Genomic DNA, 20,372 nt, shown 5'->3' on the forward strand with positions numbered 1-20,372 from the left:
CCAGCGATCTTCCTGCTCCGGTCTTCTCCCCAGCGATCTTCCTGCTCCGGTCTTCTCCCCAGCGATCTTCCTGCTCCGGTCTTCAGGTAAATCTTCTAATTCTTCTGTCTTCACCCGATCGTCCTCTGCTTCAGGTCCTCCCGTTCTTCTTCAGCTGCCACGCTTCTAATCTTCTTCTGCTGTCTTCCCTCTTCGGTCTTCACTCTTCTCCCCGTCCAGGCTCCAGGTCCGTCTTCTTCCTCTGCTGCTCCCGGAATGACTCCTCCCCCTTTCCTTCCCGCTCTTTCTATCCCATAAACCTTTTCTCCCCCTCATTACCCCCTCCCTTTTAACCTCCACCTCACCTTATTTTCATTTAAAATATTAACCCTTTCCTCCCCGTTAACCCCGTCATGTTCGCCTTCACCTACGGCCCTGCGGGCCCCGGTTCCGGCCTCCCTGGAGCGCTGAGCAGCAATCAGCTATTTAGTGTTGGGCTCGGGAAACAGGGGCAGCCATGCTAGGCTATGAAGAAGTGAAACACAAAACGGAGATGTCCCTGCCGATGCAAGATGTTTTTGTGTCTAAAATAGCTCCTATCACTTCAGGGAAGTAGCGATCCTCCAGAACGGCTTCCAGCCACACCGGAGGACGGCAAGTGTTTCCCATTGTTTTCAATGAATGACCTCGCATCGCACTTGCATGCACATCCGTTCCCATTGAAAACAATTGGCGAGGAGTTCGAGTGAAAGCCCAAAAACAGGACATGCTGTGATTTTTTTCCCCCGCATCCCTTATGTATACGACTCCATTCAAAAGAATAGTTCATATTTGTGCGTCTCACAACGCACGCATCTCACACGATTTTCTTGGTCTCATGAAAGCAGCCTAAACCTGAATAGGAGGAGATGGTGACCAAGTGAAAAAAAATATTCTACAACTCCTGGGGACAGTTCAGCTTCTACATGAGAAGACTCAGAAAGTGAGGGCCTATAAGGCGGCCATGGGAAGGGAGCGACATCTGCAGGACGTTTAGGGATCTGCAGGTCAGACTTCAACACTCTTTTACATAAACTTTCCAGGACGGGCTGGGGAAGCTGTTTAGTAAGTCAGAAGCAATCAGTGTTTATTGCCCAGAGATCAGGGGTGGCGCAGCGCCGCTCTTCTGTGTGATTATGTCTGGCTTGGAGGCTGCAGGTTAGGAGGCAAGGAGCAAAATTGCAAACTTCCCAAATCAGTGACAGAGGCTCAGATGAAGTGGAGGGGGAGCGCCAAACAATGTTTGTGCTGGATGCTACTCCTCTGATTAAGGCTACACCCACGGGGCGATTTTCACAATGAAGTGATTTTGATTAAAAAAATTTACATCGCTTCTGTGAAATTGCAATCTTCACGCGCGTCAAAGGATCACAAGTGCTTCACATATACCTCACTGGGAAAAATCCCATCACCCCCGAATGGACATTCAATTTGCTTTTCTAAGGTTCTATATGAAACAGGCAATTTTTCCTATGGGAGCGTCTAAAACCAGAATATGGTGAGATTTAGTTTATGCCGCGAGGAGGGGAAAAAAAACACCATGCTTGTGAATCAGGGTGCATTCACACGGACGTATATCGGCTCGGTTTTCACGCCGAGCCGATATACTTTGTCCTCATGTGCGGGGGGGGGGGGGGGAGGATGGAAGAGCAAGGAGCAGGAACTGAGCTCCCGCCCCCTCCCTGCCTCCTCTCCGCCCCTCTGCACTATTTGCAATGGGGAGAGGCGGGATGGGCGGGGGGGGGGGGGGCTAAATCTCAGAACCTAGCCCAGCCCCGCCCCGCCTCCTTTCATGGCAAATAGTAGAGCTCAGTTCCTGCTCCTGGCTCTTCCATCTCCCCCCCCCCCCTGCACATGAGGATGACGTATATCGGCTCGGCGGGAAAACCGAGCCGATATACGTTCGTGTGAATGCAGCCTCAAGCTGTTTAAAAGTATGGATATCATATTCACACAAGTTTTTTGTTCATGTGAATAAGCCATAAAAGTGGCATTTTGTAGTGAATAGGAGGAAATCATTTGCTGTTTTAAATTTTTTGACATTTTTCATATTCCAAAACAAGAATCCGTTTTTTTCGATGAAATAGATTTATTGTAAAATGTTTCCCAAATGTAGAAAATCACAGCGGTTTCTTCCTTGTGTGAATTCTTTGATGAGATCTACATTTGGTACATGTAGTAAAACATTTCCCACATTCTGGACATGAATTCTGAACATGTATAGGGCTTCTCTCCTGTGTGACTTCTCTGATGCGTCTCATTACAAGGAGCCTACTTCCCATTCTCATTGCTCCTACAACATTACTATTAGCTCATTGGTTCCCACCATACAGAACTGACCATATTGGTGGCCGATCTTCACATTTTTTGCTGTTCAGTTCTTTAGTTCTCCCTCACTTGGAAGGTCTGGAAGCCGTTATACAGGACACTGGATTGTTCCTATTACTTCCTAGAATGGATTTTCTCTTCTCTTAGTCTGACCATGATCTCCAAGGTGAAGTTTAATATCCTCTTGGTAATCTCATTGCTGGTCTTCTCCATCCTTTGTGGGTCATTCATGAGGACCATTTTGGATGAGAACATGAGAGAACTGGATGAACTGGAGGGTTCTAGTACTGCCGGCCCTTTATGAGAGAAGGAGAGACTCTAAATCATACGGGGACATCATCATGTGTGATATACAGAACCTCACTTACTCATTGAGCATTGAGAGACGCAGGTTCTCAGAGTCGTCACCACATGTATGCGGGTATGTTCACACAGACGGCAAATGTATACTGTAGATATTGACAGGGAACCTGTAGTAATCAGGTCAATGCACGAGCGCAAACAGCACATCAAAAGGACTCCTGTGCAGCGGACCCCTGCTGATTTGCTACTGATTGCCTATCCTGTTGATAGGTCACTAATGCTTCACAACTGGACAACCCCTTAAAACTGTCCCCTCAGCGGGCAGAAATGGTATAGCCTCTGTGCTGATGCATCATTGGATTAATTTAAATGTCAAAGTAAAAAAAATCTCAGCATCAAGATGGTGCCTGATAAGAATCAGACAGGGGGCTGCAGTACACAGAGGAGACCCCCAGAGTGTGACATTTAATCAGGTGAGGGGGGCAGGGATGGAAAAATGTATTTTCACCAGAGTGGCCCTTTAAAGTGGTATTCCCAACATGGACTTGTATGCCATATCCACAGTACAAATGTCTAATAGATGTAGGTACCACCTCTGGGACCCGTACCTATGTGGAGACTGGGGGTCCTCCTCTCTTTTGGTGAGGCGGTCACCACATCCAGGTGGATTTTGAATGGAGAGGTAGGTGGCCACACGTGTAAGCAGCTCTCTCCATGCACTTGTATTGGGGTTACGGAAAAAGTCCGGCAGACAAAATGCCCCGACACGTGGCTGATACTGGGGGCATCACGGCCGTCACCTGCAAATGGCTTTTGGGATGGACTCGCTATTTCTGGCATCTCACAGATCCCAGCACACACTATGTATTCAAACGTTGTGTCTGAAAAGAGGTTCTGCAGCAGCTGTGATCTGCATTATATGTAAAGGGAACCCGTCCCAATGAACATGGCATCTGATCTGTCAGCCTCCTCTTATAAAGCAGGAGGAGCCCAGCAGATATATTGTTGTGTGGGGGATATTCTGTATCAGCTGGTATTTAACCCCTTCCTGCACTGTACATTTATGGCACCTCCCACACGGTAGTATAACAGTACCCCGTAACAGCAGCCGCTGTCACATAGCGCTGACACCCCGCTACAATCAGTGGGAGCAATACTGTGCTGGACATTACACGGTTGCCTTGGTAACTATACCACCGAGCATCCAGCAGCGCCTCCCCGCGCCCGATGACAGATCAGTAGGACGGTCCGACCAGAGAACACGTCACATTTATTACCCCGTGTGCGTCGCCTCTTACCATGTAATTTATGGCAGTACTGAAAACATGTACCGTGTCTGCGCGCTCCGCAAGACCTTCTCTGCACGGTTTAACCGCACCAAGATGGTGGCTGCTAAGCATCAGACAGGGGGCTGCACTGCAATGCTGCACTAAGGTCGGCTTCACACCAGCGGACGTGCGATTGCTCGTGCCTCAGTGAGACATATCTGCGCTATGAACGAGGCTCTTCTGCGCTCATATCGGCGTATTTCACGGCACTTTTTCTGTCCGGGACACAAAGACTCCGATGGAAATGGTGGATTCATCTAATGAGCCCCGGATGGGTTCCTTCTGCAGCGGATCAGGCATCTCCGCTCGCAGCTGCGCATCCTCCCCGCTGACTTCTATGGGGCCGTTGGTGCGCAAATACACAGAAACATAAGGCGTGTTCTATTAGTGCGGCCGAAACGTGCGCAGAAAATACACGCATGTGAGCGAAAACACGGAGAGCCGCGGGTTCTATTCACTGCATATTGTGCGCAAATACATCTGTGTGAAGCCGGCGGAACAGAAAGGAGACCGAAAAATACAAGAAAACCGGGCGAAACCCTCCGGCATCTCTTACCTGCCGGCCGGAGTCACACGCAGAGCTCTGATATCAGTGTGCTGTATACGTGTATATATATCCTCTGGGTACATGTGTAGGGGCGGAGCTAAGCAGTGAGGAGGAGGAGAAGTGGTGACTGAAGGACCTGTGATGATGTCACTGTCATGGCGGTGTGCCGCTGATCATGTGATGTGACAGGGCGGAGCTCCCATATTTTGTATGGAGTAGAAGAAATTGAAAACTTTGTATGTGAAGAATGAAAAGCCTTGATTGTAGAAGTGTCAGTCCATAGGTTACACAGAGACGACGCGTTTCAGTCTTTTTTTTTTTATAGATTTTTTTCCCCCCGCTAATCGGTAGAGTTCATACTTGGTTATTATTGGGTAATTTCACTTTTTTCATTCTGCTTTTTTTTCTGTATGCTGTTAATATTCTACTGGTGGGCTGTTCTCTGTATTCAGTATATGATTAGTGTCTTATCCAATATATGTGCTATGACCAATATTTATGTACTTTGTGTGCTTACCTGTAGATTTATCTGCTGATAATATGGGTATTGCAGTTTGGTCTGTATTACATATCTGTCTAACAGGTTTGGCTGTGGCAGAGGAAGTATCGGCTTAACCACGATCACCGCAGAATGCCTGAAAAACGTAAACGATCTAAGATGAGAGACAAACACAGGAAAGAGATTTTTGTAACGAAACCCTAAGGCTGGGGTCACAAAGGGCGTATTCCCGCCAGAAATCCCGCGGTTTGGCCGCAGCAAAAAACGCAAGATTTCCGCCGGGAGAACCGCCTCAGAAAAACCCGCGGCAGCCGCTCGCTCTTCCACTGCGGCCGGCGCTCCCATAGAGGAGAGCGTGGCCGAGGCGGAAATAAAAAAGACTGCGGTTGCCGCAGCCGCGGTTTAAGCCTGACTTACCGCAGCGGATTGGATGTCCCGTGTGGACGAGATTTCTGAGAAATCTCGTCCACATGGCTGGCCAATCCCGAGATTAGCGGCCGCAGGCGGAGTTGCCGCGGCGAAACTCCGTGCGGAATTTCCGCGGCAAATCCGCCCTGTGTGAATGCAGCCTTAACTAGTGTAGGATACACTCATGGGGGAGTTACTGTAGTAATTGCGGAATCCCGTACTCTGTTCAGTATTGACCTCAAATGAAGATATATTCCTCAACCCTAAGTAGGTAGAAGGGATCGGAGAGGTTTGAATATTGAAACCCACGAGAGAGGTTCAATTAGATTTAGAGGTCTTAGAAAATAGTGTCAAAAGATTAGTTGGCACTCGCTTAAGTATTGCTTGTAATTAGCTCATAGCTAGAGATGAGTGAGTATACTCGCTAAGGCACATTACTCGAGCGAGTAGTGCCTTAGCCGAGTATCTCCCCACTCGTCTCTAAAGATTCAGGGGCCGGCGGGGGAGAGCGGGGAGAAACGGAGGGGAGATCTCTCTCTCCCCCCCCCCCCCCCCGCTCCCCGCCGCAACTCACCTGTCATCCGCGCCGGCCCCCGAATCTTTAGAGACGAGTGGGGAGATACTCGGCTAAGGCACTACTCGCTCATCTCTACTCATAACTAAGGCCCCCTGTCCACAGACATGTATCACGCAGGCCGACGCTTGTCCATAGCATTGCTATGGAAACCGCCGGCCCCTGTCCATGAGCGGAGAATCATTGCGATTCTCCGCTCGCGGCGGGCAATTCTCAGCATGCTGCAAATTGCCCCGATTCTCCGTGGCCAGCCAGCCTCATTTTAGATAGTTTTATTGAATTTGATAAAAGATATATTTTACAGGAATTCTGCTGTGAACATGGAATAGGTGAATTATTGTCCAGATCACATTAGTTGGCCCATGCAGTCAATAGCATGGAATTGTATGCCAGCCATGTGGGAGTTAACTTTACGCTCTTACTTTAGTTTTTATTGATTTTAATTGCACTAGGTTAAAAAAAAAAGAAGTAATGTTTTCACAGAAATTAGGTGACCAAGGTCTGTTGTAGACCGAAACGCGTCCTCCCTGTGTAACGTATGGTCTGACACCTATTGCTTAGATTTGCCCTGATGCTGCCGCCCCCCCCCCGATGCAGGGAGATCCCAGCAGTCCTGTGTGCACATAGTTACAGCACTTTGTCTTCCCCGTCACCGCGGGGCGCATTCACACGGTGTGCGGTTGGGGAGTTACGCTGCGGATTTATGTGACCCAACCCTGTATTCCCATTTTCTTGCTTTTCTGCATGTGTAAATACAAAGTGAGGCTTAATGTCCACAGGCGGATTTGATTTGCGGGAGATCCGCAAATCAAGCTGCCCATACAGGTGCATTAGCGTCCGCAGGACAGGAAAAAGCGTGCAGATGTGATTTTTATTTATTTTTTATGTATACATTTTTCCCGGATCGCACACGCAGGAAGAAATTGCAGCATGCTCAATTTTCCTGCGGATACCGCGGGACGGCTTCCATTGAAGTCCATAGAAGCTGTCCAATCCGCGGACAGCCCGCAGCTGTCACTGTGCACGGGCCATGGATCTGCAGAAAAACAGGAGATTAGAAGGAAAAAAAAGCATCATGAATGCGCTGGCCGGTGCGCCCAGACACATTTGCCGTGCTGGTGAAAGACGATCCAGAGAAGTAAGAAACTGTCTTCTCCTCACCACGTCCGCGGGCGCGCACAGATACCACTGCAGGATTCAGTAGTGGAATCCATGCGTGAAAGTGCACATTGGGCCTGAGCGCTGCGGACTTCCTGTACTTCTTGTACAAGGAAGGAAAATGATACAAATAGATAGTAAAGGCAGTGAATATTCCTACAGATACAGGTGGAAGTCTACAAGCTGAGAGTTAGAGGAACATTGGTACAATATCTGGATGTGGCAGAAATAGTTAGTAATTACCAGCTGCCACTAGATTCCTGAGGAGGAAGGTGGGCAACAACTCTCAAGTGACTGCAAGAGACCTGCAGCAAGATTTAGCAGGCACTGAGGGTTACATTTATACAGGTGGCCTCCCTCACATAGGCAATTGCAAAAACGCAGCCAAGGAAGCTGAAAAAACAATACACAGCAGGCAGGCACCCTCCGAGTCCCTCTCGCTGCCCTCCGGAGCTCCAGCAGGCTTTCAGGCACTTGTCAGTGCAGACAGATCATCCATTGCTCATAAGAGTGGAGTGAATAATTTCTCAAGAATGGAGTGAATAATTCTGAGACTGCAGTAATCTCACAGGCGGGGCATTCGCCCGGGGCGCAATTATGAGGGAAGGCAGGAAAGGCACTGGCAGCGCAGTGCGATACAGAAGCAGAGCTAAACAGCTGATCACTGCCTTCTGACTTACTACACCGCTACCCAAGCTTATCCTGGCATATTCACCCAGAAGAGTGATGCTGTCTAAACTGCAGCGCCTGCCTGAAACCAGCATAGTCACACAGAAAAGAAGCACTGCGCCGCACCTGGCTTCCAGAGTCTGTCAAAGAAAAGCTGATCGCTGCTCAGTGCTCGCATCCTGCAGCCGCCGGGGCCTGACACCGTGCTCTTGTCAGTGAAGGCGCTGTGTCAGGCTCTGGTGGCCTCAGGACAGGAGCGCTGAGCAGCAATCAGCTGTTCAGTGTCGGACTCGGGAAACCAGGTGCGACCATGCTAGGCTATGAAGAGGTGAAACACAAAAGTGTGATGTTAGGGCCCCTTTTCCATAACCATCAATGGAAGGAGGTGGGACAGGATGGCCTTAAGCTCTGCCCCGCCGTCTCCCCATTGCAAAGAACGAGTGGGGAGGAGAAGAATGGTGAGCCTGCGATGGGGAGGAAAAAGGGGCGACGGCATGTTGGTCTCGGCGCCGGGACCCATGCCATCTGAACGGGCGCACAAACATTTGATTTGTGCGCCCGTTGACCAATTTTCTCACTCCCAACCTAGTGTAAAACGGCCGGTTGATATACGCTCGTGAGAAAGCAGCCTAAACCGGAGTAGAAGGAGATGGTGAATGAAGTGGAAGAGATTATTCTACAACTCCTGGGGACAGTTCAGCTTCTACATGAGAAGACGCAGCTGAAGGAGATTCTGCACAGCTACCACACTCAGAAAGTGAGGGCAGATAAGGAGGCCATGGGAAGGGAGCGACATCTGCAGGACGTTTAGGGATCTGCAGGTCAGACTGCAACACTCTTCTGCATAAACATTCCAGGATGGGCTGGGGAAGCTGTATAGCAAGTCAGAAGCAATCAGTGTTTATTGCCCAGAGATCAGGGGTGGCGCAGCGCCGCTCTTCTGTGTCTGGCTTGAAGGCCGCAGTTTAGGAAGCAAGGAGCAAAACTGCAAACTTATCAATTCAGTAACAGAGGCTCAGATGAAGTGGAGGGGGAGCGCCAAACAATGTTTGCACCTGGTGCTACGCCTTTGATCATGGCTAAACTCACAGGGGCGATTTTCACAATGATGCGATTTTGAATTTTAAAAAATTGCATCGCTTCTGTGAAATTGCGATCTTCACGCGCGAGTCAAAGGATCACAAGTGCTTCACATATACTTCACTGGGAAAAATCACATCACACGCGAATGCAATTTGTTTTTCCAAGGTTCCACGGGAAAGGGGTGATTTTTCCTATGGGAACATCTAAAATTAGGACATGGTGGAATTTAGTTTATGCCTCGAGGAGCGGAGAAAAAAAAACTACAAGCTCGTGAATAAAGCTGTTCAAAAGCATGGATTTCAAATTCATGCAAATTTCTCATTCATGTGCATAAGCCATAAAAGTGGCATTTTGTGGTGAATAGGAAAAAAACATTTATTTTAAATCTTAAATCTTTTTTCGGTATTTTTCATCTTCCAAACAAGAATTCGGTTTCTTTGATGAAATAGATTTATTGTAAAAGGTTTTCCACATGTAGAAAATCACAACGTTTTTTTCCTTGTGTGAATTCTTTGATAAGATCTAAAATTGGTATGAGTAGTAAAACATTTCCCACATTCTGAACATGCATAGGGCTTCTCCCCTGTGTGACTTCTCTCATGTCTAAGAAGACTAGGTTTCTTTGCGAAACATTTCCGACATTCTGAACATGTATAGGGCTTTTCTCCTGTGTGAATTCTCTGATGCCTCATAAGATCTGATTTTCGGATGAAACATTTCCCACATTCTAAACATGAACATAGCTTCTCTCCTGTGTGAATTCTCTGATGTATAACAAGACCTGATTTCTGGGTAAAGCATTTTCCACATTCTTGACATGAAAATCGTTTTAGTCCTGTGTGACTTCTCTGATGCATTGTAAGATTCGATTTCAGCGTAAAAAATTTCCCACATTCTGAACATGAATAGGGCTTCTCTCCTGTGTGATTTCTCTGATGCACCATAAGATTTGATTTTTGGGTGAAACATTTCCCACATTCTGAACATGAATAAGGCCTCTCTCCTGTGTGAATTCTCTCATGCATAACAAGACCTGATTTCTGGGTAAAACATTTCCCACATTCTGAACATGAAAAGGGCTTATCTCCTGTGTGAATTCTCTTATGTTTGATAAAGGTTGCTATATGTGCAAAATATTTCCCACAGTGTGAACAAGAGTATGGCTTCTCCCCTGTGTGCACTCTTGTGTGTGCAAAAAGATCTGATCTTCTTAAAAACGGTTTGCCACATTCACCACACTGAAACTTTTTACCCTCTTTGTGAGTTATAGGTGAGGTAACAACCTGTGATTGGGCAGGAGGAGGTTCCTCATGATTTGGGGGATTAGATGACCGATCTGTACTGACAAGCTGTGCTTGTTCATGAAGGGTGATGAGGTTTTCTGCTGAAGAGCGCTGCATGATATCTTCATCTTCCACTTTATAATTACACGATAACATGAAGTTTCCTTCCAAGTCCCCAGGGGGATTATCTGTTAGGATTAAGAAAAGAGTTTTGCGATTTGTTTTTCAAATCATTAAAGTACAAAAACGTCCATCATGAACTCGTTAGCTTGGGCATATGAGAATCGTGACAGCTGGTTGGGGATTGCTTTCGGCTGCCCCTCTCTATTCACAGCAGACAGGCAGTTTATTATAGATGAATGATTGTCTGATTATACAGGCCAGCCATGGTTTGCTTTTTATACCTCCGTAAAGTGAGCAGCGAATGAATTGTCATTCCTCATTCATTCACTGGTAGAGTTTACACTGAATGATAATTTCTCAATTTCGCACAATATGGCTATAAACGTGATAATTGTTCCGTGTAAAAGCCCCCTTAGACACAAACCGCTCACAGCATTTTTTCTGATAAAAAGTACATCTAGTAATCTGAAAAATATGACAAATATATATATTTTTTTTTTTTCTCCACTACATATGTAACTCTCTTCTTACCCTGTGATATCGGAGGCTGGTGGTTCTCCATCATGACGTCCTTGTACAGATCCTTGTGTCCTTCTAAATACTCCCACTCCTCCATGGAGAAATAGACAGTGATATCCTGACACCTTATAGGAACCTGACACACAAGGATACCGTCATTACCCAGACACCTCTAGTGCTGTTACTGTATAATTACCCAGCATTCCCAGCAGTGTCACCTCTCCAGTCAGCAGCTCAGTGATCTTGTTGGTGAGGTCTAGGATCTTCTGCTCATGTATCGGTAAGTGAGGAGGAGCCTCTGTGATGGGGCTCTGGCTCCTGCTCCATCCTCTTGACTCAAGGAGATGGCTGTTGGGAGTCGTACCATCACCCGATGTCTTCTTCACCGTTGTGTACTCCTGTGTATGAAGGGAGACATGTAGAGGACTGAACCCAGTATTCATCCCTCAATAGAAAGTGGGAGATTGTGATCTGTATATAAGGCTCTACAAGGAAGTCTAGATGGACCATGTGTTCTCCTCCCGACACCAGTATTTAACATGTCTATGTAGATGTCAACTTAGTGGCAAGTATCAAAGTCTGTGATTCTGCTGGTTCCTGGCTGTTTGGTTCTTCCTCATTACAACGAGCCTACTTACCATTCTCATTGCTCCTACAACATTACTATTAGTTCATTGGTTACCACCATACAGAACTGACCATATTGGTGGCCGATCTTCACATTATCTGCTGCTCAGTTCTTTAGTTCTCCCTCACTTGGAAGGTCTGGAAGCTGTTATACAGGTCACTGGATTGTTCCCATTATTTCCTAGAATGTATTTTCCCTACGAAATCACGACAGCATATTCTGGAGGTTGTTTCCCTGCCTTTTGTGAACCTCACTTCGAACCTCTTAAGGACCTGCCCATCATCATGCTGACGTACAAGGTGGCCTTGCTTGTGGCAGCCACGCTAGCTAGGCGGGTGTGTGAAATCCAGGCCCTATCACATAGGGCCCCAAATAGGACAGTTCATCCTGATAAAATTTCATTTACCATGGACCCATCCTTTCAACCTAAGGTCATGTCAGATTTCCATAGGGGTCAGACAATTGTTATTCCACCCTTCTGGCAAGATTTTAGAAATAAGGAGCAAAAGCTCCATAATTTTAGATGGGAAAAGCGCAGTACTGATGTACCTAGAGGCGACAAAAGGTTTCAGGAAGACTGACAACCTTTTTTTCAATTTCAGGGGCAGTCCAAATGAAGGACTGCTTCTAGAGACTCGACCGCCCGTTGGTCATCCAGGAGGCTTACAAGGCCCAGGGCATCCCTCCCCCTGAAGGACTGAGAGCCCACTCTACCCACGCTGTGGCATGTTCCTGGGCAGAAAAAGCACACGCCTCCATTGAGCAGATTTGTGGTGCGGCCACGTGGGCCTTTAGTCACACCTTCATTAAACATTACAGGCTGGACTTGAAATCTAATCATGATGCAACCTTCGGGAGGAAGGCGTTGCAGGCGCTAGTCCCTCCCTAAAAAGCCCTTGACATTATTTGGTATTCCTCCAGCGTATGCCATCATGATTTCATAGGGAGAAAAAAAAATTGGAATTTTTCTTGCCGATCATTCCTTTTCTTGAAGGCATCATGACAGCATACGGGCTTTCTCCCGCCCCCTACGGACATGTTTGATTTTCACATGAGGTTATGCGTATGTGTATAATTTCATGGTCCGGAGTGTGTGATGGCAATAAGAACACCCTCTGGTTAAGTATACTGTCACTGTGGTTATTTGGAATGCACTGGTGTTGGTAGAGGGGAGGTTTCTTTTCTGCGCTGCCTCTTCCTGTCCCTTCAGGTCAGCAGGGGAGCAACCTCCAGCGTTTGCTGTCATGATGCCTTCAAGAAAGGGAATTCACGTTTTCTCTTCCCTTAGGGCGCCCACCCACTGGCGATTTTTTTCCCTGCGAAATTCGCAGCATTTTTTTCTCTGCAGGGGTCTATGGGACTTGTAATGTTAAAATCGCGATCGCGCAAAATCGCAATTTACCGCGAAATCGCGATTTTGCGCGATCGCGATTTTAACATTACAAGTCCCATAGACCCCTGCAGAGAAAAAAATGCTGCGAATTTCGCAGGGAAAAAAAATCGCCAGTGGGTGGGCGCCCTAAGTCTGACTTGTTACATAATGCAATAAAGATGATAGAAATGCAGAAACGTTTACCTCTCCGGTCAGCAGGTAGATGATCTCTAAGGTGAAGCTTAATATCCTCTTGGTCATCTCATTGCTGTCCATCTCCATCCTCGGTGGGTCATTCATGAGGACCATTTTGGATGAGGACATGATAGAACTGGACGAACTGGAGGGTTCTAGTGCTGCCGGCCCTTTATAAGAGAAGGAGAGACTCTAAATCATACGGGGACATCATCATGTGTGAAATACAGAACCTCACTTACTGAGCATTGAGAGACGCAGGTTCTCAGAGCCGTCACCACATGTATACTATGTTCACACAGACGGCAGATGTTTGCACCAATTCCACTGCAAATCTGTTATTATTACCAATGGGAATCTGTGCTATAATCCATATGATACAGATGTTTTCCAAATGCAGATATAAAATCCCTGTGCAGAAAAAAAAGATGAAAGTTACGTGTCACTGTTATGCTTTTTCCATGACGAGAATTACACACACAGATCTGCACAAATCCACAGTTTGCGGTATCCACGTGGAAAAATCCATGTTGAATTCTGCGATCTGCATCACGGTCGCCATCTGCAAATGGCTTTTGGGATGGAGTCGCTATTTCTGGCATCTCACAGATCCCGACACACAGTATGTATTCAAACTCTGTGCGTGAAAAGAGGTTCTGCAGCAGCTGAGGTCTGCATTATATGTAAGAGGAACCCGTCCCGATGAACATGGCGTCCGATCTGTCAGCCTCCTCTTATAAAGCAGGAGGAGCCCAGCAGATATATTGTTGTGTGGGGGATATTCTGTATCAGCTGGTATTTAACCCCTTCCTGCACTGTACATTTATGGCGCTGGCGGCACGCACCTCCCACACGGTGGTATAACGGTACGCCGCGGCTCAGTGTCCGTGCCGTCAGCAGCCGCTGTCACATAGTGCTGACACCCGGCTACATCACTGGGAGCAACACTCACTGGGCATTGCCTTGGTAACTATACCGCCGAGCGTCCAGCAGCGCCTCCCCGCACCCGATGACGGATCAGTAGGGCGGGCGTGATCTATCCATTTTTGTGCGGCCGAAAACGTGCACATAAAATCCACACATGTGAGCAAAACCACTGAGAGCCGCGGGCTCTATTCACTGCAAATTGTGTGCAAATACATCCGTGTGAAGCCGGCCGAACAGAAGGGAGACTGAAAAAGAAATCCGTACAAAACCCTCCGGCGTCTCTTTTAGGCCGAAACGTAGCCTACCTTCTTAAGACCACGAAATAATAGTCCGGAGTCACACGCAGAGCTCTGATACTGTAATATAATGTAGCTGATATCAGTGTGCTGTATATGTGTATATATATCCTCTGGCTTATAACAGAGACAACAGCAGGGACCAGGAACTATGGCTGACAGTTTGTTCAGTAGCTCCGTGGTGTCCTGCAAGTAGCTGCATTACCCCTGTAATGTAAGGAGCTGAAAGACCTGCTGACATGTACGGACCGCGGACAGGATACAAACCCCTGTAAGACCTGCTGACATGTACGGACCACAGACAGGATACAAATCCCCAACACACAGCAGGACTATAAGATCCCACGGACACATTCACATGTTCCATGTCCGATGTTCTGTACCTGATCTGGGGCAGTAAATGTCCTGTTGGGGGCTTCATGATGGAGAAATGGGGCAAAAACTGAAAGCTGGGATGAGAGCGAAAGATAGAATTACCTGCAGCCGAGCGACGAGAAGCTCCGTGGATAAAGATCCCAGAAGTAATAGAAAAAAGTAACAGCATATATCAGCTTTATAGAAAGAAACTGGTCTTTATTATTTCATGGTCTTAAGAAGGTAGGCTACGTTTCGGCCTAAAAGAAGCCTTTTTCAATATCCCGTTGGGGAACATCGCCGGAGGGCTTAGGCAAGTAATCTCACCTCCCCTTACGGAAGTAAAAAAAACTTTAAAAAAAAAAAAAAACTTTTACATGACCGCCATTATTTATTGAATAACAGGAACCACGTGACCAGGGACCGCATTCCATGAGTGGTCACTAAGGCGTTGTTGAAAGTTTGTAAATATGGCCGGTCTCATACGAGCAGATTTGAGATGCGGCTTCCGAGATCACAACTGTGCAGATGATACACGGTAATGCACGGGCATTGAAAAGCATTAACTCACCCTTGAGGATAGGATTTTCAGATTCCGCATGTGAAAGGGAAAAAAAATTACAGCATGCACTATTTTACCGATGATTGCTCGTGTATGAGTGCCATTCATCTCTATTGATGTAGTCGATCCGCAGTGTATAAGGAATTACATTGCGTATGAACTGCGGATGGAACGCACGTTGCTAGGAGACCAGATAACAAATGGTATAAAGAAAGCAGGAATTTGTGGACAGTAGAGATGAGCGAGCGTACTCGGAAAAGCACTACTCGCTCGAGTAATTTGCTTTATCCGAGTATCGCTGTGCTCGTCCCTGAAGATTCGGGTGCCGGCACGGAGCGGGGAGCTGCAGGGGAGAGCGGGGAGGAACGGAGGTAAGATCTTTCTCTCCCTCTCTCCCGCCCGCTCTCCCGTGCTCCCCGCTGCGAATCACCTGTCAGCCGCAGCGGCACCCGAATCTTCAGACCCGAGCACAGCGATACTCGGATAAAGCACATTACTCGAGCGAGTAGTGCTTTTCCGAGTACGCTCGCTCATCTCTAGTGGACAGACAATACAGAGCAGTCTGGGGAACAGCACACCATCCAGACTGCTGTCTGCAGCCTCCGCATACATCCGCGCTGAAAACCGCATGTATACACAACCGGACGCAATTAGTTTTCGCAATCATTCGCACGTCTCCTTCTGCAGATATCCACAAGCGGAATCCGACCTGTTCCTGGCCTAAACCTAACTTGTAATAGGAATCAAAAAAATACAGAAAAGGAGAATATGTACGGAGCAAAAATAAAATCCCAGAAAGTGGCCATATACTTACCAATGTACTAATACAAGAGGGCAGGTAGAAGCACCACTACCCCCAGCATGCAGACAACCAGACTGCTATATGGAGGAGCATTACACAGGTGCAGGTACTGATGAACAACCACCCACACACCTTCCTTATACTGGGGGATGGGGCGGCTGCTTAGTACTATACTTGCACACATACAAAGGGTTTCAGGCCACCTACTACACGTAGTACAGTGTTCCCCAACTCCAGTCCTCAGGGAGCACCAACAGGTCATGTTTTCAGGATTTCCTCAGTGTTGCACAGGTGATGTAATTATTGTCAGTGCCTCAGACATTGCCACAGGTGTTCTTACCATAGGATATCCTGAAAACATGACCTGTTGGGGGTCCCTGAGGACTGGAGTTGGGAACCCCTGACGTAGTGCACCATACAAGGTGTGAGTGGTTGTTCATCAGTACCTGCACCTGTGTAATGCTCCTCTATATAGCAGTCTGGCTCTCTGCATGCTGAGGGTTGTGGTACTTCTACCTGCCCTCCTGTATTAGTACATTGGTAAGTATATGGCCACTTTCTGTAACTTGTAATGGGGGTTGAATAACTGACATCCAGTTCAATATCATTCTGCAAGGTGATCTAAAGGACGGCAAAACCTGAAAATCTTTTTTCACATTACAAATAGGAATCTGGTTTCCTTGTAAAATGTTTTCCACATATAGAAATCAAAACATCTTCCTTGTCTGATACCTACATCTGGTATGAGAAGGGAAACAATTCCCACATTCTGAACATGAATAAGGCTTCTCTCCTGTGTGAATTCTCTCACGTATAAGAAGTCCAGATTTCCAGATGGAACATTTCCCACATTCTAAACAGGAAAATTGCTTCAGTTTTGTGTGAATTCTCCGATGATTACCAATATCCAATTTCCTTGTAAAACATTTCCCACATTCTGAACATGAAAATGGCTTCTCTTCTTTGATGTATAACAAGTTCTGATTTTTGGAAAAAAGATTTCCCGCATTCTGAACATGACAATTGCATCTCTGCTGTGTGAAATCTTTCATGTATAACAAGTCTTGATTTACGGAAAAAACGTTTTTCACATTCCGAACATGCAGCTTCTCTCTTGTGTGAATTCTCTCATGTGCAATAAAGTATAATCTATATGCAAAACATTTCCCACAGTGTGAACAAGAGTACGGCTTCTCCCCTGTGTGCACTATTGTGTGTGCAAAAAGACCTGAACTTCTTAAAAACTGTTTTCCGTATTCACCACACTGAAACTTTTTACCCCCCTTTGTGAGTTGTAGGTGAGGTAACAATCTGTTCCTCATGATTAGGGGAATTATAATCCCCCTGAGGACATATCTGTTAGGATTTTGTGAGTTTTTATCTTCAAATCACAAAAGTACTATAATTTATAATATTATTTGAGCTGCAGTTTTTGAGACAAACGCAGAATTGGATCTGGCAAGACTTGGAAATAAAAGTGCTTACACATGTGATTCCAGCCTTTGTATGTACTTAGTAGAGTTGAGCGAACATGCTCGTTGAAGTATTAGCATACCCGATGGTGCTTGTTACTCGAGCGAGTGCCATGCCGAGTTTGACCCCTCACCCCAGGAGGAAAACGACCAAGAGAGAAGATTCAAGTTTGTTGCCAATTGTGTTATGTGGGAAACTCTTTACTAAAAATGTCTGTTAATATCCTTCCCGCTCTTCTGGGTAAAGTGTTACATCATAATCCCTCCCCCTGAGAATGACCTATCAGCACACAAAATGTTGTAATATATCTGAATGTCCCACCTTCCTTTATTTAAATACTATATAAACCTTTTCCCACCAAAATAAAAGCAGATTTCCTGTAGTATATACACTTTAATGATGTGTCTTTCATTGGGGTCTCCAAGCTCGTATTAATAATATTTAATATGGCACCCACAGTGTATCGAACAGCGCATTTTGCGCTAACAACTGATGAAACAAAACTGGAACTTTTCAGGCCTCTGGATCAACGGTATGCCTTGAGGAGGAAGAATAAAGCATATGTCATAAAGAACACCCTGCCAACAGTGAAGCCTGGCGGTGGCTTGGTGATGCTATAGTGAAGCCTGATGGTGGCTTGGTTAAGCTACAGTGAAGCCTGGCGGTGGCTCGATTAAGCTACAATGAAGCCTGGTTGTGGCTCAGTGATGCTACAGTGAAGCTTAGCGGTGGCTCGGTGATGCTCTGGGGCTGCTTTGCTTCTTCTGGCACTGGAAACCTGCAACGTGTGGAGAACTAGAAGGATTTAATAAAGTTTCAAACTCCCAGCAGAAAACGCCATGCCTTCTATGAAAAAGATGACTCTTGGACGTCAATGGACCATCAAACAGGACAATAATGCCAAGCAAACCTCAAAGTCCCCCAAGGCTTGGTTTCAGATTCTGGAGTGGGCCACACAGTCGCCTGACTTTCACCCCATAGAATGTCGGTATCTAGCTATGCATCATCTTTAAAACGGGTCATAATAGCAATATTATGGAACAAAGATGTGACCAGGACCTGCATTAGGTCGAAACGCATCCTGTTCCTGATATATGGCACCATTTTATAAATACAGCATGTTTATTTACACGTGAAGCCGACCTCTCTTTGGCTATTTTCATAATAGCAATTGGTGCTCTTCTAAGTAGTAAAGACACTTGTCATAAAGGGTTTAGCAATTCTGAGACTGCAGTAATCTAGCATGCGGGGCATTTGCCCGCGGTGCAATCTTGAGGGAAGGCAGGAGAGGCACTGGCAGCACAGTGTGATATGGAAGCAGAGATTAACAGCTGATCACTGCCTTCTGACTTACTACACCGCTACCCCAGCCCATTCTGGCATATTCTCCCAGAAGAGTGGTGCTGTCTGATCTGCAATGCCTGCCTGAAACCAGAATAGTTGCAGAGAAAACTGCGCCACTACAGGTTTCCTGAGTCCAAGACTGAACAGCTGATCACTGCTCAGCGCTCGCATCCTGCAGCCGCCCGGGCTTGACACTGTGCTTTTGTCAGTGGAGGTGCTGTGTCAGGCTCTGGTGACTACAGGGCAGGAGCGCTGAGCAGCAATCAGCTATTCTGTGTCAGACTCGGGAAACAGGGGCAGCCATGCTAGGCTATGAAGAGGTGAAGCACAAAAGTGCAATGTCCCTGCAGACACTAGGCACTGTTGCGTCCAAAACGGCTCCCATAACTTCAGGGAAGTAGCGATCCTCGAGAACGGCAAGTGTTTCCCATTGTTTTCAATGGGAGACCTCGCACAGCAATTGGATGCACCTCGGGGCCTATTGAAAACAGTAGGTGAAGCGTTCTGAGTGAAAGTCCAAAATCAGGACATGCTGTGATTTTTTTTCCCGCATCGCTTATGTATATGACTGCATTCAAAAGAATAGCGTTCATATTTGTGCATCTCACAACGCACGCATCTTGCATGATTTTCTTGCCCATGTAATATCAGCCTAAACCTGAGTATGAGAAGACGATTTTCTCAACCGGCTAAAAGCAGCCTAAATTGGAATATGAGGAGATGGGGAACGAAGTGGAAGAGATTATTCTACAACTCCTCGGGACAGTTCAGTTTCTACATGAGAAGACTCAGCTGAAGGAGACTCTGCACAGCTACCACACTCAGAAAGTGAGGGCAGGTAAGGCGGGCATGGAAAGGGAGTGACATCTGCAGGAAGTTTAGGGAGCTGCAGGTCAGATTGCAACACTCTTCTGCATAAATATTCCAGGACGGGCTGGGGAAACTGTATAGTTAATGTCCATTTTCACAGGATGAATGTCGGGGAAACAATGCCCAAAACTCGTCCCCCGCATGTCCTCCTGTGCTGTCACACGGGAGGTAGTATTGCTGGCTCCCTCACACAGCAGCCAGTAGGGGGCAGGGCAGTGCAGGAGATCATCCATAAACGATGGACGATGAGCTCATCGCTCAGTGTAAATAGCGGCTGTTCAGTAATGGGGAGGAGCAGGGGAGTGAGAGGAGAGAAATCTCCTACACTGCCCTGTCCCCCTCACTCTGTGAGCGAGCCAGCTCTGCTAACTCCCATGCAACACACAGGAGCGACGAAACACAAGGACAAGTGTCGGGCATCGTTTGCCCGACATCTGTCCTGTGTAAATGGGCCTTAATTCAGAAGCAATCAGCTGTTTTTTGCCCAGAGATCAGGGGTGGCCCAAGGGAAAAAAATTAAAGCTGAGCGCTGCCTATGATTGGGCACAGCACTAAGCCAATCAGAGGCAGTGCTTTATGAGGCGAGGATTTTTCAATCCCTGGCCACGAGAATACAGATGAAGACTGACGGGAATGGGGAGAAGAGTCGGATAGCACTTCTAGGTGAGTAAAATTTATTTATTTTTTTACAGCTAGGGATGATTTTCAA

General features: G+C 46.8%; 2 pseudogenes; both read right to left on the bottom strand.

Moving 5' to 3' along the window:
* The window catches only part of LOC136608771 (zinc finger protein 84-like), a 44,525-nt pseudogene extending 34,168 nt beyond the window's left edge, over positions 1 to 10,357 (bottom strand).
* The window catches only part of LOC136615389 (zinc finger protein 850-like), a 304,670-nt pseudogene that overhangs the window by 99,097 nt on the left and 185,201 nt on the right, over positions 1 to 20,372 (bottom strand).

Source organism: Eleutherodactylus coqui, chromosome 1 (assembly GCF_035609145.1).
Source record: "Eleutherodactylus coqui strain aEleCoq1 chromosome 1, aEleCoq1.hap1, whole genome shotgun sequence".
NCBI lineage: Eukaryota > Metazoa > Chordata > Amphibia > Anura > Eleutherodactylidae > Eleutherodactylus > Eleutherodactylus coqui.